The sequence below is a fragment of the Mesoplodon mirus genome, assembly GCF_964341445.2.
Source record: "Mesoplodon mirus genome assembly, chromosome: 7".
NCBI lineage: Eukaryota > Metazoa > Chordata > Mammalia > Artiodactyla > Ziphiidae > Mesoplodon > Mesoplodon mirus.
In genome coordinates this window covers 84257169-84282594 of record NC_138983.1, presented here as the reverse complement: position 1 = coordinate 84282594, position 25426 = coordinate 84257169, and the positions used below count along the sequence as shown (strand labels likewise).

The 25426-nt window shown below is 42.7% G+C and overlaps 1 long non-coding RNA gene across 3 annotated transcripts in view; it reads right to left on the bottom strand.

Moving 5' to 3' along the window:
• LOC309807697 overlaps positions 1-25426 on the bottom strand; it is a 63703-nt gene that overhangs the window by 7433 nt on the left and 30844 nt on the right. For 2 of the 3 annotated variants that reach the window (XR_014294626.1, XR_014294627.1), the window contains exon 2: positions 8540-8604. This is a non-coding gene — a long non-coding RNA (uncharacterized lncRNA). Of the gene's footprint in view, positions 1-1348; positions 3389-8539; positions 8605-25426 lie in introns of those variants that run through there. The other variant, XR_014294628.1, reaches the window with a different exon arrangement.

The window sequence follows — 25426 nt, the reverse complement described above, 5'->3', positions numbered from 1 at the left end:
GCGTCCACTGACAGATGAATGGATAAAGAAGATGGGGCACATATATACCATGGAATTTGACTGAGCCATAAAAACAAACGAAATTGAACTATTTGTAGTGAGGTGGATGGACCTAGAGTCTGTGAAACAGACTGAAGTAACTCAGAAAGAGATAAACAAATACCGTATGCTAACACATATTTATGGAATCCAAAGGAAAAAAAGTGGTTCTGATGAACCTAGTGGCAGGACAGGAATAAAGATGCAGACGTAGAGAATGCACTTGAGGACACGGGGAGGGGGAAGGGTAAGCTGGGACGAAGCGAGATGGAAACCAAAGGAAAAAAAAAGTGGTTCTGATGAACCTAGTGGCAGGACAGGAATAAAGACGCAGACATAGAGAATTCACTTGAGGACACGGGGAGGGGGAAGGGTAAGCTGGGACGAAGCGAGACAGTGGCATGGACACATGTACACTACCAAATGTAAAACCGATAGCTAGTGGGAAGCAGCCGCATAGCACAGGGAGATCAGCTCAGTGCTCTGTGTCCACCTAGAGGGGTGGGAAAGGGAGGGTGGGAGGGAGACGCAAGATGGAGGGGATATGGGGATACAGGTATACATACAACTGATTCACTTTGTTATACAGCAGAAAGTAACACAACGCTGTAAAGCAATTATACTCCAATAAAGATGTTAAAAAAAAATACTTTAGGGACTTCCCTGGTGGTCCAGTGGTTAAGAATCCGCCTTCCTACAGGGGGCGCAGGTTTGATCCCTGGTCGGGGAACTGAGATCCCACGTGATGTGGTGTGCAGCACAGCCGAAACAAAAAGAAAATTAAAAATACTTTACTGCTAAAAAATGCTAACCATCATCTGAGCCTTCGGCGAGTAGTAACCTTTTTGCTGATGGAGGGTTTGAAATAGTGTGAGAATTACTAAAATATGACCCAAAGACAAGAAGTGAGCAACTACTGTTGGAAATACAGTGCCAACAGACTTGCTCAACAAAGAGTTGCCGCAAACCTTCAATTTGTGAAAAACACAAGATCCGGGAGGCACAATAACTGTAATAGAATATAATGTAATAGAATATAATACAATATAATATAGCCTGTATATTCAAAGAAAAGGAAATCAATATCTAGAAGAGATACATGCACCTCTATAGTCATTACAGCATTATTCACCAGAGCCAAGGTAGGAAAAAAATGCAAATTTTCATCCACAGAGAAATGGATAAAGAAAATGGGGTATATACATAGGATGTTATTCAGACTTTCCTATTAGAAGGAAATCCTACCAGTTGTGACAACGGGGATATAAACAGAACACATTATGATAGGTGAAATAAGTCAGTCACAGAAGGACAAAACTGTGTGTTTCCACTTATATGAGGTGAGGTATCTAAAAGAGTCACCCAAAAATTGTCAGGGGTGGGGGAGGAGAGAATGGGGAGTTGTTCAACGGGTATAAAGTTACAGTTACACAGGATGAATACGTTCTAGAGAACTGCTGTATGACTAAGCATCTCTAGTTAACGAGGCACACTATTGTTTTCGTTTGAATTAAAAAAGTTTAATTCAAGTGTAACTGACCTACAACACTATGTTAGTTCCAGGTGCATAATATCAATATTTCTGTACATTAGAAAATGATCACCAAGATTAACTCTAGTTATGGTCTAGTTACCATCCGTCACCGTACAAAGTTATAATGCTATTGACTGTATTGCCCATGCTGTATAGTTCATTCCCATGACTCATTTATTTTCTAACTGCTTATCTGTTCCTCTTAATCTCCCTCACCTATTTCACTCAACCACCTACCCTCTTCTGGCAACCACCTGTTTGTTCTCTGTATCTATGAGTCTGTTTCTGTTTAGTGACATTAGTTCATTTGTTTTGTTTTTTAGAGTCCACATACAAATGAGATCATACGGTATTTGTCTTTCTCTGTCTGACATATTGCACTTAGCATAATACACTCTAGCTCCATCCACGTTGCCACAAAATGGCAAGATTTCATTTTTTTTTAATTTTTAAATATTTATTTATTTTACTTTTGGCTGCATTGGGTTTTTGTTGCTGCATGCAGCCTCTTTTCTAGTTGCGGCGAGCGGGGATTTCTCTTCCTTGCGGTGCATGGGCTTCTAATTGCGGTGGCTTAGCTTGTTGCAGAGCATGGGCTCTAGGTGAGTGGGCTTCAGTAGCTGTGGTACATGGGTTCAGTAGTTGTGGCTCACAGGCTCTAGAGCGTGGCTCAATAGTTGTGGCACACGGGCTTAGCTGCTCCGTGGCATGTGGGATCTTCCCGGACCAGGGCTTGAACCTATTTTCCCTGCACTGGCAGGCGGATTCTTAACCACTGCATCCACAGGGAAGCCCCTCATTCTTCTTCTTCTTTTCTTTTTTACTGGCTAATAGTCCATTGTGTGTGTGTGTACAGTTATACATATATATACATATACATATATATATGTGTATATATATATATACATAGACATATAAATATATATGTATATATGACACATCTTCTTTATCCATTCATCTATGGATGGACACTTAGGTTGCTGCTATACACTGGCTATTATAAATAATGCTCAATGAACATAGGGGTGCATGTGTCTTTCTGAACTAGTGTTTTTGTTTTCTTCCCAAAAAATACACAGAAGTGGAATTTCTGGATCTTATAATAGTTCTACTTTAAAAGTTTTGAGGAATGAGGTGCACTACTTTTGAAACGAAGTTTACCTGGTGATGTTAGGTGAATCCATCCAAGATCTCTGTGAAGACCTCCAAAACTGTTAAAACATAAGGGTAGGGACTTCCCTGGTGGTCCAGGGTTAAAGAATCTGCCTTACAATGCAGGGTACCTGGGTTCAATCCCTGGTCAGGACACTGAGACCCCACATGCCACAGTGTAACTAAGGAATGGTGTGGAGGAGGTTAAGGAAAAGACCATGCCAAGCTCAGAGGCCGTTTCAGATGGCAACAAACTCCTGACATTGACTGCAAATCAAAGTTCTTTATGTGGAACAATCGAAGAGGCAGGATGGGTTCTGTTAGCAAGGTCCCCTGAGATGCCAGGTCACCTGACCCCCAGCTCCAGATGCAGAGATGTCCGGGACCCAGGCTTTGCTGGCCTGGGAAGGCTGAGGGTGCCCAGCTGCTGACAGGACACACGAGGTGGGGGGATGAGGGGGGCCGGGGGAAAGAGTTGGTTGCCGCCCAAGGCAGACAAGCGTCTGTGCAGAACTGCCTCGGCTCAGCCTCGAGAAGCCTGGCTCAGAAATCGACAGCAAGTCTTCCAGAAGCTCTGAGCATATTCCATTCAGGTGTCACTGGTCACATCTGTGGCTGCCCGGATGAAGACTGGGGGCCCACTCGTTCACACACTGAAAGTTACTACCAAATGCAAGAGAGTGAGGGATCAGACCATGAACTACTCTAATTTTAATGCCTAAGTAGAATCACGCGCACCTTATTCTACTTTCCGGTTTTGCATTTGTAATTTCACAAAATGTGTGATTTGTGGGGCTTTTCTAATTGCTTGTCATTTTGCCTGATGCGAAAAAAACGGCACAATAAGAAAACATTATAGTTTTCACTGGTAATGGGCATAAAAATATACGCACTGTTCCTGCTTGAAAAGAGCATTAATGTGAATGTTCCAGATGATTTTCTATCTGGTGATGGGTTAAGCGGCTTGACCACATTCACTTTTATGTAAAAGGAAGATGAGAAAATTGCACTCTTCTTGCACTTTAAACTTTAAGAAAATGGATTTCGGGAAACCTGGATAACAAATTAAGAAAGCAATCAGAACTGCAAATATTTAGGGGTTTTAGGTTAGTTTCAAAACACAAGGGAACAACCCATGATGTATGTGTCTTAAAAGACCCCTTGGTACAGTAAGATTCCACAGACAGCCTTGTAATCACAGAACTCAGAACTGGTTACACATTTCCCACAAGCCACTTTCTCACTGTTAGGTTAACAGTGTCGGCTCACTCCCCTGCTTGGGGGCAGAGAGGACCGGTCTCCTTTCCTTTCTGAGATTCCTTTCATGAGTGGCTAGAAAGCTTAAGCACTGGAATTTCATTAAAGAAAAGGAGTATTCCTCAGAGGATTGTAAATGACACAACCCCAAGAGGACTTTAACAGCTGCGTCCCTGTGTCAGAGATCTCCCACACATGGCTGGGGCCCAAATGACACAGAACAGTGGGGGCCCAAGGGCCGAAGTCCTAGGATGCCGCTCCCCAACCAAAAGAGTCCTCTTGCTCCTCAGGGAAAAACAAAGGTGTTCTCACACACACACAACTTCTGGAGCCAGGAAGTGAGGACCCCACCTGCCTGGCCTATCCCAGGAGAGTGGCTGATGCAGTGCCCAGAACCAGAAAGGGGAACTGAGACCCAACAGAAAGGGAACCACGAGACCGATGCATTCCTCCCCCCGCAAAGAAGCTGCACCCCAGTACTGACCAAGGAGGGTGCTCTTCAACTAGGAATCTTATCCACACAAATGTGCTGATTTTGAGAAGCTTTTGAAATGCATGGTATTCAACCTCTCAAAGTAAAAAAAAGTAATGAATTATATAGCAATGCTGGAAAATACAGGAAAATGACAATAAACCTTGGAAAACAATGTTTACTAACAGGACCCCAACTGGAAAAATTTAGAAACATTTAAGACGACTCTGAAAGCCAATAAGACAAGGAAAACAAAACAGAACAAAACAAAACAAAACAAGACAGTATTGGGGCAGGAAGACGGGCAGTGGACATGAACAGGCCCTTCATATAAAAACAGAAAGACACCAGTCTGAAAAGACCACAGAATGAAGGACTCCAACTACGTGACATTCTCGAAAGGGCAAAAAAAAACACAGACAGTAACAAGACCAGAAGCTGTCAGGGGCTTGGGGGCACTGGTAGGATGTTCTGGTAGGGCACTGGTAGGGAAGGTGGCCCCCAGGGATGTTTCGGGCAGTGAAATGGTTCTGGGTGGCACTGCAGTGGTGGCTGCAGGTCATCACACCTGTCCAAACCTGAACAGTAGGACACAGAGAGTGAGCCTTGATATAAACTACAGACTCCAGGGGAGAATTAGGTGTCAGTGCCGAGCCATCACTGAGATGACGCGCCACACAGGCCAGAGATGTTACCAAGGGAGGGAACCCAGAGGGACGGGTATAGGAAAGTGCGGTCTGCTCGATTCTGGTTCTCCTATAGCCCTAAAACTGCTCTAAAGACTGTCTACCAATTAAAAAGAAGAAACGGCTTCTAAGCACGTGAAAATACTCTCAACCTCATTCACGATTCAGAAAAACCCCAAGGGAACGTCCATACTGCTTACCGGGGCCTAGGATGAGCGGGAACACGCCGCGGCCTCGCCCCTTCCTGTCGGGCATCGCGCTGGATCCCAGAGTCCCCCTGACTTCACCCACTGCACCCCACCCCGCGTTTCATGCCGTCCACAGTCTCTACACATGACATCTTTTGATCAGATGACTCAGTGTTCCAATTACAAGGTTTCAGTTTCTCCACAGGAAGAAACCAAAACCAGCACAGAGGGGAGGCTCTTTAGTCAAACTCAGGGTCTGCCTGCCTTCACGTCCCGCTCTTCCTGACGGGAGGCCCACATCCTAAGGAAGGAGGTCCTTACCAGCACCTCAGGAGCCTCATCCAGTCCACCTCACGCTGCTCTGAGAGCCTCGCCAACCTCTGCAGCTACCCAAGTCCTGGTCACTTCAGGGCCGTCCCCCTTCCCCGAGTCACTGAGCCACGTGCTCTGACAATGCATTTCAAACCAGGCTCTCGGACTTCCCTGGTGGCACACTGGTTAAGAATCCACCTGCCAATAGTGGGCACACGGGTTGGAACCCTGGTCCGGGAAGATCCCACGTGCTGCGGAGCAACTAAGCTCATGCGCCACAACTACTGAGCCTGCACTCTAGAGCCTGCATGCCACAACTACTGAGCCCGGGACCCGCAACTACTGAAGCCCACATGCCTAGAAGCCATGCTCCGCAATAAGAGAAGCCACCGCAATGAGAAGCCCGCGCACCGCCACGAAGAGTAGCGCCCGCTCGCCGCAACTAGAGAACAAAGCCCGCGCGCAGCAACAGAGACCCAACGCAGCTGAAACTGAATAAGTTAAATAGTAAACAAATAAAAAATTTAAATGAATAAATAAATAAATAAAAGCAGGCTCTGCTTTGTCAGCACTCTGGAGTTCCCTACGTATCGACGGGCAGGATTCCCATCCTCTCCTGTAATTACGTCTGTGAAGTGCCTTTCCCGAGGAGAACAGAAGCTCCTGGAAGCAGGGAATTGCGTCTTAAGATCACATGCAGAAACTGAAGACATTTGATGCTTATGTCAAGGATAAAAGACACAACACTAGATGGTGTGAAGGGTCCTCGAGGCCAAGAGCCAGGCAAGCAGGACACTTCCTCTGGGGACCCTTCCATCAGCAGAGAAGAAAATGTCCGTGGCCAGAACTGGCACTCAATTCGCTTTGAGCCGAGAAGCACCCATGTAATTACACAGGCTCCCCAGAGAGTAATTACTCCCACATTTAAGAAAGGAGACGGCTTTTCAGGCAGGGAGGCAAGTGCAGTCTTCCCAGCTGGACGCACTGTGTGCTGATGGTCACGACGGAGCTGGGCCCCCGAGCTCTGCTCTCCCCTCAAACCCCCAACCTCACCCTCACCCTCAGCTGACGAGCTGCTTCCCTGAGAACACAGAAGCCATCGGAGGGCTTCCCCACCTGCAACCCTGCTCAGCCATCCCCTCCCCACTCCAGGACCACGGGCAGCAGCTCTCCCCTCCCCCACACGCATCTACTGGATCATTCCCACCGTTATTTCTCCCATCACAACACAACACAACACAACATCCTCCCCGGACCTCAGCTCCTACCCCAGCTACTGTCCAGTTTCTATTTTCCCCGTCACAGCAAAATGTCGTGAAAAAGTTGGGACCAGAACAAACCCAGTTCTCCCACTCCTCTCTCCTAAGCCTCTCCGATCAGGATTTTACCCCACAGATCCATCCAAACGCATCATCGGCGAGGTACGACCTCCCCCCAGTGATGGGCTCGATGGTTAATGGCTCCGCGGAACGGCAACCTCGTTTGTCCAGTCACCCAGGGAACCTCTAAAGTGCTTCCCACATGCAGACAAAATGCTGTGATTAATATTTTAGGAGAAATACTCAGCGTGGAGAATACACTTGAGCTGCTGGACGAAAGAGGTAGCGGCACAGAAGAAAAGTTTCTGTAACTACAGGAATGAAAAGATAAGCTGTTTTAATGGTAGCAAGTATGGGATGAAGGAGAACAAATAAAAAACATTTAGAATACGACATTAACAAGCCTCACACTACAACGTGGTAACAGAGGATGGAGAAGGACTTTACAATGAACTCATTTTTCTGGGCAGGGGACAGGCTGGATGATGCAACGATGAGCCACCAGAGACAACAGGACAAGGCAAGGGGCAGGGGAGCTGTAAATAATCATTTCTGGATCTACTGGATCTAGTAATTCGAGGTGCCCTTTGGACAAACTCCATAGAGATGCTGGCAAGTGGCTGGACAGAGGCATCTATCTGGTCCAGGTGGGAGAACTGACAGAGTTGGAGGTGAAAAGCACCAGAGGGTGAGATCAGACGGGTTGAAGAGTCATGAACCAAGGGGGAAAAGACAACACACAAAGAGGGCGGAAGAAAGAATCAGTCAGGAAGACAGCAAGGAGAGATCTGTCACAGAAACCAACAGAGCAGACTCTGCAGATGGCAAGGCGACAGTGGTCTGAGGTGACGACTGGCAAATCTCCACTGCTTTGTATGCTGGATGCCAGGTCACCTCAACCGGATCAGGTTCCATGGAGGGGCAGAACCAAGACCGCAGGCTGCACGATACAATTCAGCTGGGAAACAAGAATCTTTGCCAGAGACCTCACTGCATGGTGTGTAACGCGACCCTCTGAGATTGTAAGAGACAAAGAGGGAAATTTACTGGAAGGGTGACAAGGCTGTTCTTCCAGATGATCCTCATTGCATCCCTCGACTGAGCACTGGAAACAATGTACCTATGTGACAACGGTGTTCTACCGAACAGACAAGTTATATGCACTGAGTGCTCCCTGGACAGCACGCTCTCAGCTTACAGGAAGTACAAGGCAGGCACCAACGTCAACACGTTAGGGGCTGTCACTCAGGAAGGCTCCCGGCCTACAGCGGGATCCTCAAGGAAACCTTTTAACGCTCGAGAACAAAAGTGCTTCGGCAGGACAATGTAAGTCAAGCAAGGGATGGTGTTTTGCCACAAATGTCAAGAACACGAGGCTTGTACTGTGGCTCTGAGAGGATCCTGGGATCTACACGTAGAACTTGCCAGAAACACTTGGTACTGACCTGCTCCTCTACACTTTGTCTAACCACATCTTTTACCTACTCCTACTTTCCCATTTTAACTTTTGAACTATTCGCCTCCCAAGGTGTTATCACAAAAGAACAGCAGCAGGTAAACACATAAACAGCAAAACTCACCAGAGGCTGATTCATTTTCCGCTGCTCTTGGAACAACGTGCAGGACTGTGACAGTGGAGGCGGACCTGGAGAAGGAAAACGCAGGCAGTGAAGCTACGACTGAAGCGGCTCGGGGTGCACGAGCACCCGCCCCGCGCTCCACAAGAGACACCTGTGGGAGACCCGTCCTTTCACCTTCAGAAGGGCCTGTGAGAATAAGGAGGGAGCAACCACCCTCAGGTCTGTAGCTCCCACGTGACTCTGGTACCTGAGGGGATACTTTATTTTTCCATAGTGAGTGTACACTGAATCCTATTAAAATAAACCTCCGTCATTAAATATGAAATTTAAAAACGCTTATAGTTTACCTCTTCTCAGTCTGTTAACAACTTAGATCAGAACATCCACAGGATACCCAGAATAAAGGGACACACTCAGGTGCGCTTGTCTTGCAATGATTTGTACAAACTTTACAAACTTAAGTGCGACGCTCAAAAACATCTTTTATTAAAACTGACTTTAAGTGGACAGAACACCTGCCCTAGGAGTTTGGAGTCCTGTGAGCGACCCCACGTGCACACCCGGTGAGGGTCTAGGACAAGTCATCTCCCTCCTCAGGCCCCATCGCTTCCTTCCTCACCCGAGGCAGCAGGACAGAAGCCCTGCAGACTCATCCTGCACTGATTACACTGGGCGACTCCACAGGGCACAACCCAGGGGGGCGGCGGACGCTTATATTAGACAACCAAGGTGTTGACGCGCCTTGAGACACACGTGCGAGATGCCGAGTCGGCGACAGGAGGGGGAGGACGAGGAGGATCGGGGTTGGACGGAGGGGAGGACGCGGCACGTCCCGGCCGAGCCTGTGGACCCTGCTCCACCAGGACACCCGGAGCTCACAAGTCCCAGGGGAGCCCCATCCGGAGCAGCCAGCCCTGTCCTCCAGCCCGGCCCCTCCACCTCCAGGAAGCAGTCAAACCCTCCCGGTGGCTCTACTGCGGGCCCTGGGGCGGGCAAAGCCAAGCCCCGCTCTCCAAGCCGCGGTCTCGCAAGCCCTGCTCTCCAAGGGCCGCAGGCTCCACAACCGCCTGCAGGCCTGCAGACGCAACACCTACCCCGTCGGGACTCACTCACCAGCCCCGGGCTCCCAAGGCTCCGGTCCGGGGGCTGCTCCTCGGGCGTGCTCCTCTCTCCGGGGTCTCTATTTTTAAAATATTTATAAGTAACCCATTTTGTAGAAAACACCTATCTTTCATCATAAGAATTATGACACTTTATACTTTCATTCCAGCCTAACTTTTATACTCTATTTTCTACCATTTGGCAACTTATACCCTATGCTCTAGTCAAAAAGAATCTCATTTACAGTCACTTACATATATTGTGTTGGTTCTCAAGTCCAGGATGTTCCTTCTGCCTGGTATGCCCCGACCTTCTCTCCACGTGGAACATTCCTACTGACGTTCAAAACCTAATTCCAAGACCCCTCATTGTTGGCATTCTCTTTAATATCCCCTAGAAGGGTTACTGACTCCAAGTTCTGTTTTACAAATTTATATTTTTATGATCTATTTATTTAATAGCCTATCCCTATTCGATTGTAATGAGTTGTTCATGCATCTCTCACACTCTCTTTTGAGTTCCTCTGGCCTTTTTCTTTTATCTCTTACCCATAAGCACAGTGTTTGCCCCATAGTACGTGCTCAACGTGTTGGCTGAGAGAAAAAAGACACCTTTTAGCTCTAATCATTTGTGAAATTTCATTTAAAATGACATCAGATTACCCTTTGTTTCCTAACTTAATTTCTAGTACTATAGAATGTACACTCAGAACATCGTCAGTGGCCTACAGAAACAGTGTTCTCACTGGACTTCATGCATATAGTCAACCCCCTTATAACTTTCTCTGGCATACAACTGCCAGACATGTTATTAAGAAAAAAAAAAAAAAAAAGATGTACCAACCCCTCACCTATTAGAAAACTTCCAGAAGCTCTCCATTCCTTATGGTATCTTTTCTACTTGATTTTTCAAATACCTCTGTCTTACTTCAACTATTCAGAACTGCCTTTTCCACCTTTGGCTTTCATTTTCAATTTCATTCATATCATTACCTGCACTTACCCATAGAACCTAAGCATATTTCAGTTTCTTATGCAAGTTTCCTCACTAGAGGTCAAAGGGGCAAGGACTATTGTGATAAAATATTAAATAAATAGACGATAGAACTTTGTTCTATTGGTCTGGGAAAATTACTACCTGAAACAAAATAATTCTGGAAACTGAAGGGATCAGACCAGTCAGCTTTGTTTACTTCAGACTCAAATCAATGTCTTGTCTTTACCTGAGCTCTGGTTACATTTAGAAAAAAGTACTGTAAATACAGTGAATGAGCAAGGCCACTACCTGAGACGTGTCTGGGTCCTTAGTATAGTAACTGGGGGAATGGTAAGCGTTGGTCAATGTTTGCTGATTGATGACTCAATACATCTGGTTAAGCCTCACCATCAGAATTCCAGATTTTTTAACAAGCTTCTCAGTCTTTTCAACCCAAAGAAAAAACTAAAGAAAACCAGATGACAAGAATTTCAAATTGTAAAATATCCTGGTTGTCAAATTTAAATAGGGATATCCTGTGCAATGGAGAGGCTGGCTGGTGCCAATTTCACATTTTGTTCTCTAGTGTCCGGACGAAGCCTGCTCTGCCAGTGAGCTGACAGGTCGAGAGCACTCCAGCTTCCACAGACACCCGAGAACTTTCTATTTTTCATGGTGTTCCTGCCTTACCTAAGGGAAGGACTATATTCACAATGAAAAGAGTTATGATTAATCACCAATAGAGAGATTCTTCCACTTTCTGGGTGCTCACGTTGAAAGTCTGGTATAGTCAACACTCCCTCTAACATAGATTGTGTATTGAAATGAGAAAACTATCACCTAATATGGCCAGAGAGATGAAGGGACTTGGCCCAGCTGAGCCCAGGAGACACCTCTAATTCAAAACCTCAACCATTAACATAGTGATTGTGATCAAGGGGACTTACAGGACATAAGAGATTCAAAAAGCATATCAATCCACCTCCGGCAACACTGCCAGTTTAAAAGAATGATTAACCTTCTCTCCCACTTGATTCAACCTGGCTATGTATTATACCACTCTAAATGCTAGCAGACTCTATGCTTATGGCTTCCATTAGGTAGCACTTAGTATACACGAAAACTTTCTTCAAGAAGTAATTACTTTTGAAACCATAAACGTTTCAGTTGGGAAAAGAGAAAAAGAAAGGAGGTGCAAGTAAAGGGAACTAGGAAAAAATAAGAAAATACCCTCAAATATAAACATGTTCATTCAAAAAATAATTTAAAGGGGATTTAAACGATACTAGGTGAGCATTTATTCTGTTTCTGCTTTAAATAAAGCATTCTGTTCTATTTGTTAGGTGTTGTACTTGTTTAGTATCTAATGTCTGTTAAAAACCTCTCGAAAGAGATGTATTCATTCTGGTATCCTAAGCACCTATCTGGATGAACAGCACAAGCAATGGGAAGTCATGGGGCATAATGGACCTTGCAAAGGCTCTGGAATCCATCTCTTACTTATGGTCTTTGAGACTCAGGCTCCTCCTCTATGTAGTGTTCATAAAACTTAGTGGAGATAGAACACTAGGGACACAGAAGGTCAAAGCAGGTATTTACTACGACTTTTCAAATATCTTCCTTTAGGAAAACAAATATATTTTATTTGCAATGAGGCTTTCTTGTGAATTTTATTCTTCTAAAGAAAAACATTTTTAGTGAACAACTGATTCGTTTGCCTCCCTGTGCTACTTTATTGACAATACTCAGGTAGGGGTGGTTTTCTCTCAAGCAGTTACCTCCATGTGATTTGTATTTCAGACCTTCCTAAAAGCATGTTTTCCTGCTCTTTCTTTCCACCCCATCCCAGCTCTGCTTAAAATATTGTGATCCTCTATTAAAATGCACAGAACCCTATAAGGAGAAGCAAAATGTTTGTCACTGCCAGCTCTGGTATGCATATATCAGAGAATAAATTATAACTGATGAAGACAGAAATGGGACCCATATCTGACTGACTTCAGAAACCAGAAGTGTAGGGCTTCCCTGGTGGCGCAGTGGTTGAGAGTCCGCCTGCCGATGCAGGGGACACGGGTTCGTGCCCCGGTCCGGGAAGATCCCACATGCCGTGGAGCGGCAAGGCATGTGAGCCATGGCCGCTGAGCCTGCGCATCCGGAGCCTGCGCTCCGCAACGGGAGAGGCCACAACAGTGAGAGGCCTGCATACAGCAAAAAAAAAAAAAAAAAAAAAAAAGAAACCAGAAGCGTAGCTACTACAAGCTGATGAATTGGAACTCAGATCAAGGCCTAGAGTGGAGAGGAGTCTTCTGATCAGAAGGGGAAAGTAAACAAAGGGCAGCGTTTAATTATTTAATAATAAGTAAGAGAATGACTATGGTGTTTTTACAGAACAGGATATAATATTGAAATAAAACCCCCCAAAGTGACACAGAAACATAATGCAATCCTCTTAAGCTACAACCCTTCCTAAACCAAACCATACCATTCTCTTCACACAGCCTGGAAAGTCAAAAGAAAGGGGATACTGATCTGCATCACACTGGCATTAGAAGCAGATGTAGTTTTAATGAAGTTTTACTTCATGGACTGAAGTTTCCCCCAAAAAAGGGTAAGCTTTTTTCTCAAGAAACATCACTGTGTAATAATCAAGGAGCCAGGGATGGTGGTATTCATTGTTCTAAGTACAGGGATTTGTTTTGCAGAAAGAAGTACCAATCAGAAAGAGAACTGACCAATAATTACTTAACAAAACTGCTTCAGAAGTAGATTTCTAAATCTACTTTTAGATTGATAGTTAGAAACATCTTACTAAGTTTATTCATTTAGAGGAAATCTGTGCAAGCCTCTGAAACCAAGAGGTATTGTATCAAAAGAGATAAGGTCACTAGACACTTATGTAAGAGCTACTTCTTCCTCAAATGGCCACCATATAGTCATTTCTGACTATTACATTACCAAGAAGTAACAATGCACCTTTAGGAAACTAGTATGAAAGAAAAACATAATAAAATTTTTTGCAGGTGACTCTTTGATCTCATAGGTGTGTGTTAATTTTCCAAAGTTGGGACTGGATCCCGCCTTTACAAAATGCTCCTTGAAATATCGCATTGAAAATCTTCTCTTTTACTCCTTATTGTAAACACTGTATATGTTTTTAAGAAGACCAATAAAAAATATGGACTATGGGGCTGCCCTGGTGGCGCAGTGGTTGAGAGTCTGCCTGCCGATGCAGGGGACACGGGTTCGTGCCCCAGTCCAGGAATATCCCACATGCCACGGAGCGGCTGGGCCCGTGAGCCAGGGCCGCTGAGCCTGCGCGTGCGGAGCCTGTGCTCTGCAACAGGAAGTGCCACAGCAGTGACAGGCACGCGTACCGCAGAAAAAAAAAAATATATATATATATATATATATATATATATATATACACACGTATATATATACGGACTATGAAATTATTTTTCCAGTAGTGAAATTATGGAGAATATGACTTGCATTTCTACTGTATTCCCGCAAAAAGAGGAAGTCCTTTTCCACAAAGACTGTCATCAATGTTAACTCTGGGAGAAAAGTATTTGTAGTTGTCTCATGCTTTGTGGTGAGAGACTCTCACTTTTCCCCGTCTCTATTGTGGGAAACAGGGCACACTTTGGGCTGAGAATTCATGCTGTGGTCGGAAAAGAAAGAAACGAAAACTACCCTCATTAACACTGCTCTTTAACAAGTTCAGCAAATGGGCCTCAGGCATTCTAAACAGCAGCAATTAAAAAATAACTCTAGATTTCATACATTTCTTCCAGTAGGATGAAAAGCTGAGGTATGTTAACTTTAATTTTATGGTTTGGGTGAATACAGAGTTCGATTACTCCCTGTCAAAGCAGAAATCAGCCTTTTACAGGGAGTAAGTGCTAATTAAGCAAAACAGAGTAAGCATGTCATATGAAGTATATTTGATTCTTTCCTGTGCACTGTGGCTGCACAAGCTCTAACCAGTTTCCGGAGGGACCATCAGTGCTCCCTAAGAATGCCAATGCAGTGTTCCGTCCAGTTAGTGGGGTGCAGAGACCACTCAGAATGCTGATGCTTTCCACAAAGGAGATGGGGCTAGGGAGGCAAATGCAATCAGGGAGTATTACCTCTGTCTTGTGTGCCTGCTACAAAACAGTGTCCTCTCAAGACTACTCTATCCCTTCTTTGCTTTATACGTGTATGTGTAAGTTTGTGTAGGTAAGCTTTACAAGTCTCTCATAAGAGAAAACTAAAAATGCCCAGGAAAAAGACAAAACTGCTTCAACAGAGAAAGGCCTCTCTGTTCCAGTTGAAGAGGATATAGAGTTAATAACAGGAAATATCCATCCCCTGAAACTGTAGGAAACATGGATGCTTCCACAATTTATTCAAGGTCTCACTGACCAGGCTGTAATTTTAATTATTATTTCTTATGATTATGGTAGATAAAAAGTCTCAGTAGTATGCTAAAACTCTTGAACACTTGTTGACCTTTTTTCTTGATAGCTTTCCTCCTGCCAGGCTCCAGCCAACAGTAGCAGTAACAGATATCCAGATCTTAAGAGGATAGAAGTATAATGGTGCACTGAATATGGAAAGGAAGAACCAGTAATGGTTCCTATACATTCATAACGCGAATCAGCATCAAACTAAGGAAAAAAGCTTCCCCAAGAAGTTGACAGCAAATAGTTTCGCCTCTTAATGCACTGAGGAAACAACTTTGAAGTTATCCGTAGCCACCACTTCTGAAGCGACCAGTAGCTTTGCGACTATTACTTTACTTGTATTAGATTAATTTATATTAGAGTTTATTTAATGTAATTGCTCACAAATTTTAAACCATTTTGTAGTGTTCTGTATCTGTTCAAATGAAATGCTTTCCTAAGCTCAAGATCAGTGTTTTTATGTTGTGTAAATTATGAAATTACTGTGGAATATCTGGTAAACTTGATAGGAAACCCCAGATGTCAGCACTTTGCTGGGCAAGATTTAAAGTGGTCCACACCACTAACCCTCATCAGGAGCAGTAGCAGTGGGCTAAGTCATAAGGGCACGCCCATCCATTACATTCACCCAGGATACCGTGAGTGAGAATCAAAGGGCAGTGAGACAGAGACCTCTACGCTCAGATTCCACTGCCAAGAAATGGCCTAAGTCAGCTCTTGTTGTTGAAGAAAATAACCCTTTAGGAATCAGACTGAATCCTATTTTAAGTTTTAGAGGAGGAAGGATACTATTTAAACATTAATGAAATGTGCCTCTCTTTTTTTATCAGCATAGAAATTTATTTGAATTCAAAAGAATATGGTTATATTTAGCATAGTGTAATAATTATCTAAAGCACGTATCATCGCTGGCTCTGAAACAGTTCTAAAGATGTCATTCTTTTGAAGTAAAAAATATGCAGTAAAAATGTACAAGGAAGCAAAAATATGAAAAAAACAGTTTGCTGAGTATGGGAAGTTGTTACAAGAGGGGCACACCAAGATAATTGTAAGAGTCCAAATTACATAACGTGCAGCAAGGAGTTCTCTTGCTTTAACAACTCCTAGAAAATAAACCAGTAATCTCAATGCAAGAATATCACCACTGGGATAACAGGACAAATTTTCTGAGGCACACAGGTAGTAATTCACTATACTTCCCCTTTCTCTAATACCTTTTCTCACACCAATTTCTTTTCTTTCCTCGAGGATAGATTTTATCCTGTTGAAAACAATTTTAGTTTTATTTGTAAAGTGGAGTAAATAATATCCTGAGTGAAGTAGGCAGCGTTTTAGCTGAAGATGCTCAGGAATCAAACTTTTGAAAAAGGCCAATCAGCTAGCTAGCTAGCAGTTACCATCAGTGGCTTGCAGAAAAAAAAATTACAGATGATATGTTTGTTAAATAGATAAAAAGAATAAGCAGTTTAAAATGGGTGAAAAATCCCAGGATCTGTTGTGACCTAGACCAGAGGTCCCTAACCTTTTTGGAACCAGGGACCGGTTTCCTGGAAGCAAATTTTTCCAGGGAGGGGAGGCGGGGTGTGTGGGGTTCAGGCGGTAATGTGAGCCATAGGGAGCGGCAGATGAAGCTTATAGCTGGCTTGCTTGCGACTCACCTCCTGCTGTGCAGCCCAGTTCCTAAGAGGCTGTGTGGACTGGTACCTGTCCAAGGCCAAGGGGTTGGGGACCCCTGACCTAGACACTCAAAAGCAGACAGTTGACCTTTGATTAAGCCCATTTTCCTGTGGAGTGAGCCATAAGGGGCTCCAAGACACAGTTTGGTTTCAATGTTTCAGTGTTCACAGCCAGAGGGCAAACTCAGAATGTCTCCTCCTCTTGCAAAAACTGGACCACGAATGAGAAGTCTTTTTTAGAGTAGCCCTTCACGCACAACATCCCTGCAGATCTGATGGGCTTGACTGCCCAGAAGGATTGGGCTCTTCGTGCTGGTAGCAGAGCCTCATGCTAATCCCAGATCCTTAGCCATGAGTGTTGCTCCAAATCCACCCTAATAGTAATTAGCCAGGTGAACTCCATCCATCACCCCAGGTACAGGATTTTAAGTGTCACTTGACCAACATCGTCCTAAGCTCGTATTTAGGATTTTAGCCAAGAGTTTTGGGTCAAGCCCTAACCTGAGTGCCAGATTCACAGCTTCAGCAGTTCCAATCCTACTAATACCTAACAGCAAGTGTTTGCAGATCTACGAAGCCTGGCCAGTCCCAACAGCTCTACAATGCACCACATGGGAGCCCCTGCACCACAGCAGCTCAACCCCTCCCATCCTAAATGTGAGGTTGCCAGACCGAGCTGTTCCCACACCACCAGAAACAGGGGCATCCGAGAAAACTGCTCCCATTTTCTCAACTTCTTTGGCCAATTCTCTCAAAACCATAGGGTCAACAGTACTGGAATCTATTAATAGTCTTTCTTCACTTTTTTTTGAATTCCATTTGCTTCAGTATAAGCTTCTAGCGCATTGATGCACTGTAATAATTCTGTCACCTTTTTCGGCTACATCCGCTGCAGAAGACACTACCGGGTCCACTTGCATCTAGCAGCTCTTTGCATGCATCAGGGAACACATCAGCAATAGTGAGTGGCTAGCCATGTTTCAAGAGCTCTTTTGCCATTGGATTCCCCACGTTGCCTACTCCAATGAATCCAACTGGAGTCTTGGAAGCTACTGACCTAGAACACAGCGCTGCAAGGCTGGCCACCGACGGCTGCTGTGGACGACTCCCTGTACCAGAGGCAGGAGGTGGCTCCACGGAGACGGAAGGAGGCTGACACGTTGCCCGCGCCCCTCCTTCCCACGGTGACCTCCTCGACTCCCGGCTCACCCACTGGCTGCTATAGGGTGCGTGGTGCGGAGGGCCGGCTCGGCTGTGGCGATTCTTAATACCTCTTTGGTACTAGGTTACACATACAATTTCACCTAGTGAGCGATTTAACAGAAGGAATTTTTTTCGACGGCATTTTTGTGGCACAGCAGATAGAAGCGAGGTCACTATTTCTTTGAAAAACTGAACTAAAAATGTATAGAAAGTCATGATTCATTCTACAAATATGCTGAGTCAAAGAAATGTGGAAATTGATGCGATGGAGGAAGAGCGCTAGACTTCCCTGATGCTCAACTGGGACCTTTCTTCTGGTGTCAGAACATGGTTGTGTAACTCCTTTAATCCCAGTGGATTTTCCAAAAATTCCAGAATCTTCAGATTTTGGTAGTCCCTGTTTACTGCCTTTGCCCCCGCATGCCAAACCCCCACCCCACCCCGCACACATTTATTTTTTGCCAGTTGTCCTCCGGGGGCCTTTTCTTTATATAGTTATTGCAGCAGTTTGTTAGACTACTGACCCCCAGTGAAAATGCCCCTCCCCCCCGTTTTCTCACCCTGTGTAGTTTTGTTCCACCTTGACCTGGGTTTGGTCACATGACTTGCTTTGGCCCAATGGCATATCAAGAGCTGAAGCTTGGAGAGTACTCGTGCTTTAGGGCTTGTCCTCATGGAAACCTGACATGTTAGGAAGCCTGGCTAACCTAGTGGAGAATAGGCCCAGGCCACAGCCAGCACCAATGGCCAGACATGTGAAAGCAACCAGCCCCAGTCCAGCAACCAGATGATGGCAGCCTCAGTAGTCACCTCAGGTGAAAGAAAGATAGATCCATCCAGGGGATCCCAGCCCATTCTGCTGATTCACAAATTGTGACGAGATAAAGTGCCTGCTGTTTTAAACCACCAAGCTTAGGAGTAGTTCATCACACAGGAAGAGATATAACTATCTTCACTGTTAGATTATCTTCCCATTTTATACCATGTTTCCCCTCAAACGACTGTTCCTTTATCCAAGATTCTAGAAAAGAAATAACAACTGATGAGGCTGACAGAGCCTTAACATTTTTTAAAAGCTTTATAAACTTTTAAAATAACTATGTTAATAAAATCAATATTTATTTGATCACAAAATTATTTTCTTCAGTTGCCTTAAGAAGTAATGCAGAATTGTACTAAGTTTATAAATCTGGAGGCTCTAAAAATGTGTTATTCCTTGGATTCAAGTCCTAGTGTACTTTATGTGGGCATTCACGTTTGCAAAATGATTCCAGGAAATTTGCGATTTCATTTTACAACTTGGGCCTAAGGAGTCTTATGATATTTTACCTGAGAAAAATAATACATTAATTCCACTTTCAGCTATTAAACCCATGGCTTCCTGTATTTTCTAAATTCCCTATCAGTAAAGAAGACTACGTATAGCGTACAAGGCTGTCATGATTAGGAGGAAGGTAGTACAGAAAGAACCTGTCAAATTAGGCATTGCCCAGTCATGTCAGTATACTAACGTGGGGAGCCACAGGCAGCTTGAAGCCTGGAAAAAAGACAGATACAATGTAATGATTATCCTAAGGATCCGGATAATGATTCCTATGATTTTCTTTTAAATAATAATGGCAGAGGATTCTGGGGAAATGATGGTGGCTACAGAGAAGATTTTTATCCCTGAATATGCCACCCCTCCCCTAAACACACAAGCCCCCACCCCCACAAAGAAGAAAGAAAAGCATCTAGAATAGCAAGATCAAAAACCCACAGACAACATCTACAACAAGGTGTCCACATTAACTGCAACATACAGCCAGGTAGGAACAAATCAACAACAGGAAAAAGACCTACATATGTGTATCCCAAGGTGTGTGGGAGGAAGACGAGGGAAGGACTCTCTCTCTCTTTCAGGGGAGCCAAAGGTTACTATGGTTCAAGAACTCACTGAGATTGAAAAACTCACTGAGAACAGCGACAGAAACCGGGAGTGAACGTTGCAGGCTCCACTTTGCAGCTGAGTGCAAGAACTTTGAAATGTTCTGAGGATGACAAGTGTTCTGGGGTCTGTGAAACCTTGACACCTATCAAACCAAAGCACCATTCCAGAACAAACCCCCATACTCAACAAGGACAAGAAAGAGGAGCCCTGGGTAAATGGGCAGAGGAGGGCCGAGGAGGAAGATTTGAGAAATTTTAAGGTCATTTTTAAAAATTATGTTGTGAAAATAATAGAAGATAGTGAGCCCTGGAGTTCTGAAGCTAGAAATTATATTCTGATCTATGATTCCCTCCTAAAGTGGAAACTTATTTCATTTAAAAATGAGTGACAGAAGAGTATTCCACTCACATCCTGTAGAAAATCAGTGAGAAAAAAAAGAAAAAAGAAGGGTGAAAAGAAAGTTCCAGCAAATCCTGAAAACGTGACAGAAAGACACGTCCACAGAACAAATGAAATTTATTGCCTGATATTGCGGAAAAAGTAAAAGAAATTTTAAAAGGAATAGAAACTGGTTTTAAGAAAAACATAAAAGAAATTAGAAAAAATCAGAAATGAAGTGATTGGAGAATAGCAAGATTTGAAAAGGTGAAAAAATTCAGTAAGTAATTTGTTTAAAAAAAAACATGTCTCGAGAGAAGGTTAAACTAGAAGGAACACAAGTTTGAATAAACACAGTGGATAATGCCTCCTTGGAGAAATAGCTGATTTCAAATCCAGCATAAGAAACGAATTAGATGTTCCTGTTACACCTTGTCGTACAAGAGAGCTGGGAAGACTTCAGACTACTGTGGTTGTGTGGAAAGGACTCAGGAGCCAACTTGAACAGGATCCGTGAACCTAAGAGGGGACAATCTCTGCATCAATATTTGTAACAACCTCACTGAAAACAACAACAAAGAAAGAAAATACCTCATTAGTCATCTTTGGAAGCTACTTTGCAGTCAACCTTTCTCTCTCCTGTTCTTTCGTTTTTTGTAAAACTGGTAAATAAAATAAAAGAAACATTTATTCTTCCTTTCCTAATTAAACTGTAACTCAGGGCAACCAAGTAGTTGATGAAATAATCTTCTAGCTAGTAAATGAATAATAATCTAATTAGTAGAATATCACCATTTGGTACCCTTAAGAAATTAATGGATCTAGACATTGATCATTAATGGCTGCAACATCACAGTAAGACAGACACTTTATAGTTCCTTTTGGAATTCATCAATATTATCTATGAAGTAAACGTGACAAAAAATCACACCTGAATTATGTCAGTGCTCTAGATCTATCTACCAACTGACAGTAAATACATGGGCCAAAGGAGCATGATAAATATATAAGCATAAAGGGGATGCAATCAGCATAATCCAGACAGTTGGGAACCCTACTGGATGAATGCTTTGAATTCAATGACAAATACTTGCAAGAAAAATGAGCAAATTGAGTTCTTTTAAACCTATACTTTAAAAGAAATTGTGTTTGGATCAGCAATCAAATAAATAATGGTTATTAAAATAAAAATACGTTTATAGGACAATCAAGGAAACATGAACTGACTGGCTATTTGTTGATATTAAGGAATTATTATTATTTGCGGATGTGTGATAATGACATAGTTGAGCTTAAAAAGGGCAGTTCTTGCATTTTAGAAATATGTATACTGACGTTTTCACTGAGAAAAAGAAATCTGGGATTTGCTTTAAAATTGCTGGGGATTATGGCGGTAGTATTCAGAGAGGGTGTAGAGAAAATGTATTGGCCTGAAATTGACATTTGATGAGAACAATTGATGAAAGTTTCTACTTCTTTCTTTTTACTTCTGTAGATGTTTGAAATTTTCCATACTAAAACATGTTTTATAAATGTAGATGGCTTGCAATTTGCTCTTCTGAGCTCTCAGAAGGCAAAAAGCCATTCTTAAATTAGGAGCTTTCTTCTCTAGCCAAGAATTCTAATGATAATTGTGTCCCAACTGGCCAGTGCACTCAGATTGCTCTGAGATCTGCTGGTGGAAGACAATAAAGAAACTCTTTAGTCTTAGAAGAAAACAACAAAGAGTAAAGGCTGCTGCTAGGTCTAGGGCAATAGTGTAGTATCAGTATAAGGCAAAATATTAGTTCCTTCCAAAATCCACTTGTTACTACTGTGTATACTCTTGCAGCAAAATATCTTTTCTACATTGTCAGCATTAAAGTAAATTTACTATTTAGGTGGCATTTAAATTATCATATGCTCAAAGCCTAGAAAGAATCCCCTAGGCTGAAATGACATTAAATCTTATTTTGGCCATTGTAGTGTATTCTCCAGTCCTACTTGCTTTGTCTATAACTGTCCTAAAAAGGTGTGAGGAGATCTGCCAATATTAATGCCAGGATTCAAAATGAGTTCTTTGCAGCTTGCTTCCTTCAGGATCTTCTGCCCTCAGACCCATGTATTTACTTACTGCCTCAGATTATTGTATATGTCACATCTTTCCAACTAGAAGACAAGCTCCTTTAAGGGCAGTGACTAGTCTCATCAACATCGAATTTACTCCAACACCAGTGCTTTCAAAATGTGTGTTGCTTAGTATACGTCTGACCGTGAGAAGTTACAGAAACAATTCTACTCTAACTGAATAATAATGATACTGCTGCTACCATTTCTACTACTGCTGCTAATAAAATGTATGAAATAGAGTATACATGGGAAGATAAAGATCACACTGGAAATCCCAGACTGTAAAATGAATGACCCCAAAGCCACTTGCCAATCCATTGACTGTAAACAGTTACTTGGGAATTGGTCAACGTTTAAATGCATAATTGAGAGAAGGGTTAAAACAAATTTTATTACCAAAACACACAATTTTTATACCTACAATTTTTGAGCTCAACTAACCTGTAGTTTTAACAGAAATAGATGAGATTCAAAGTATTCATTCAGGTTCCTAAATGATCCATTCCCTACCTTTCCTTATGAAACAATCAGTTATACCTCTAATAATTTGTCAAGGATTCACCAATCTCTACTTCCTTTATTTTCCAAGGTTTGGTATCATTACAAAATCAAGTCCTTTGGCGGAATTTAATAGTTTCAAAATCCCTCATCAGTATTATTCACTGGGATAAAATAATATGAAAATTTAACAAACACTGACTATGTGCTGAGAAATGATCCTTCAGTGATTCACTCCAGGTGGAGACTAGCATTCAGGCTGCACCTGAGGTAGAACTTGAATTCCAAAGTGGACCTTTAAACCACGGCTCAGCTTCTCTTTTTAAAACCATCAGAAATAAGCCTGTTGCCTGACCTTTGAGATTCTGCAAAGAGACCATATTTACATCTTTTGTCTCTTTTAACTTCCCTAGTCCCCTTCTCTACTTTCAGAATAGTGATTCCCAGATAAGTACAATGAGTTCAAACAGTGTGGTTAAAGGGGTAATTAGTCTGCTCTGCAGCCAAGTTACTCACAGAATAAATAAGTTGGCTTTCACAGTTGTTAGTTTCTTCCTGGGCTTTGTTTAGAGGGGTCTCAGCTCAAGCAAGCAGCCTGTCAGCAGCCTGAAATAACTCTGTGGAAATCTAATGGCATATATGTAAAATATGTCTATGAAACCTTTTATTCAATCTTAGATCCATAATTTTATTACTTCTTTAGGCCTGGAAAAGGATATTCAGCTACAAAAGGACAGAAAAGAAAATGTGTATAATACCTCATGCCTGCCTCACACCCTAGAACCGTATTTTACCCGTTTCATCAGAAAATGATGTATACTGTAAGAAACATTTTTTTAATTATTTGATCAAATATTTAAGTGCACTAAGTCTCTGTATTTATTAAAGCAAATAGTTACCTTTCTGTCCCTTTCTAAAACAAAGCAAAAGATACAGTTCTTTTTTCTTAAGACTCAGGGTTTATGGATATTAATTATTACACTATATTGACACCCAGACATGTTTATAGGAGGCTTTTGAGACATACAGAGCTATTTATTCCCATACCAAATGGCACTTCTTTTTCCTCTGCCTTCTGCTTCTATTTCTTCTGTTGTGATTATATCCTACTGAGGCTGCTACATGTCTTTGTTTGATTTGAGGTTCTAAAGGTAAGACTGTATAGTCTCCTTTTTACAGAATAATAATGGGTTTTATGACTGCCTTCAGAAGCCTCCTTTTCCACTCATTCTCATTTCATATCTATGGTGAGGTGTCTAAAACAGATGAGTTAGTTCTGAACTGGTGATATATAAATCAATTATTATTTGATTCATATTCAAAGCAGCTCCTCCTAAAATAGTGGCCTTCCTGCCTGTGGGATGTAGTCTAACCTACTGCCTGGATCTACACCCACCAACATCCATATTTTGTCTATTGTTACCTTGGACACTTGTAGGAACTGAGTGAGTTTCTGTTTCTATAGTGTCCATTGACAGACAAATGAATAAAGAAAATATGGCACATATGTAGAATGGAATGTTATTCAGCCTTAAAAAATAAGGGAATCTTGCCATTTGCAACAACTTGGATGAACCTTGAGGGCATTATGTTAAGTGAAATACTCAGAGAGAGAAAGACAAACACTGCATAATCTCACTTTTACGTGTAATCTAAAAACGCTGCTCTCACAGAAACCGAGTAGAATGGTGGCCGTCAAGGGCTGGGGAGTGGAGGAAATGGGGAGTTGTTGGTCAAAGGGTATAACCTTCCGGTTATAAGATGAATAAATCCTGGGAGTCTGATATACAGCATGGTGACTATAGTTAACAACACTCTATTGCATACTCAAAAGTTTCTGAGATAGTAGATCTTACATGTTCTCATCACACACACACACACACACACACAAAGGTAATTAATTGTGTAAGGTCATGGATGTGTTAACTAACCTTATTGTGGTAATCATTTTGCAACATATACATGTATCAAATTATGATGCTGTACACCTTAAACTTATACAGTGTTATATGTCAATTACATCTCAATAAAACTGGAAAGAAGAAAAAGATTCACATGGAGAAGGGTGAGGCTGGTAGAAAAAAGCCACTGCCTTGAGCAGTACCGAGGTGGGCGGAAAGCCATGGGGCTCTATGAGCACTGCTGGGGAGGCTCTGTTCCCACGAGTGGGGAGGGGGTAGGACAGCACAGCTGTGATCCTTATTGCAGACCCTAGGCAGCCTCAGGCAACTTTTCGAAGTTAGATGCTGAAAACCAATAAATGAAATTATAAGGAAGAATTACATAAATGCCTTTATTCTACTTCTGGTCCTCTTGGCAACTTTTTCCATCTAAAAGCTGCGCCCTGCAGTTCTCAAAGCAGGAACATTAACATGGACCAGAAGTTTCCAAACTTTTCATCATCAACCCCTACACCAAAAGAAAAGTTGAAATTTTATGACCCCTAGTATATGAAGTATCTTGTGTGTTTTTAATATTTATCAAGAGAACATTTAACGGTTACCTACTATGTGCCAAGAGAAAATAAAAATAAGACACAGACTTTAAATGCAGACTTTGTTCCGGT